This window comes from Engystomops pustulosus, chromosome 6, assembly GCF_040894005.1.
Source record: "Engystomops pustulosus chromosome 6, aEngPut4.maternal, whole genome shotgun sequence".
In the NCBI taxonomy this organism is placed as follows: Eukaryota; Metazoa; Chordata; class Amphibia; order Anura; family Leptodactylidae; genus Engystomops; species Engystomops pustulosus.
The window spans coordinates 5,191,883-5,193,401 of NC_092416.1; positions in this window are offsets into that span (position 1 = coordinate 5,191,883).

The following is a 1,519-nucleotide window of genomic DNA, read 5'->3' on the forward strand; positions in this document are numbered from 1 at the left end:
CAGGGCTCCTCCAATCACAGGCTGCGGCATCGCTGTGGAGTTAACTGTCTCATGGCCAGAGCCGTGTTATCTGGTCACGTACTCAGATAACAGGTGTCCATAGGGCGGTATATAGCAACACATGTCATATACCGTATACATATACTGCACAGCCCCAGTACAGGCTGAGCGAGGAACACAATGCTATATAATACCGCCACCAGCATCACAGCATGAGGAATAATACCGTACAGTATAGTATTACACACTACGCAATATACTGTATGCACAAATAATGGTCCTTATCACTAAGTAACAATGTTATATAATGCCGCCACCACCACAGAGTAAAAAAATAATACTGCACAGTGTATTACAACCGCCATACAGTGCTCGTACAGTACAGTCATAGAGGTACCAGGTCATACCGCCATACAGTGATACCGCCATACAGTGATACCTCCATACAGTAATACCGCCATACAGTGATACCGTCATACAGTAATACCGCCATACAGTGATACCGCCATACAGTGATACCGCCATACAGTAATACCGCCATACAGTGATACCGCCATACAGTAATACCTCCATACAGTAATACCTCCATACAGTTATACCGCCATACAGTAATACCTCCATACAGTAATACCGCCATACAGTGATACCGCCATACAGTGATACCTCCATACAGTAATACCGCCATACAGTGATACCGCCATACAGTGATACCTCCATACAGGTATACCGCCATACAGTAATACCTCCATACAGTAATACCTCCATACAGTTATACCGCCATACAGTAATACCTCCATAAAGTAATACCTCCATACAGTGATACCGCCACACAGTGATACCGCCACACAGTGATACCGTTATACAGTGATACCGTTATACAGTGATACCGCCATACAGTAATACCGCCATACAGTGATACCGTCATACAGTGATACCGCCATACAGTGATACCGCCATACAGTGATACCGCCATACAGTAACACCGCCATACAGTGATACCGTCATACAGTGATACCGCCATACAGTGATACCGCCATACAGTAACACCGCCATACAGTGATACCGTCATACAGTGATACCGTCATACAGTTATACCGCCATACAGTGATACCGCCATACAGTGATACCGCCATACAGTAACACCGCCATACAGTGATACCGTCATACAGTGATACCGCCATACAGTGATACCGCCATACAGTAACACCGCCATACAGTAACACCGCCATACAGTAATACCGCCATACAGTGATACCGCCATACAGTGATACCTCCATACAGTAATACCGCCATACAGTGATACCGCCATACAGTGATACCGCCATACAGTGATACCGTCATACAGTGATACCGCCATACAGTGATACCGCCATACAGTGATACCGCCATACAGTTATACCGCCATACAGTGATACCATCATACAGTGATACCATCATACAGTAATACCACCATACAGCACTACCATCATACTGTAATACCGCCATACAGCAACACTGTCATACAGTAACACCGCCATAC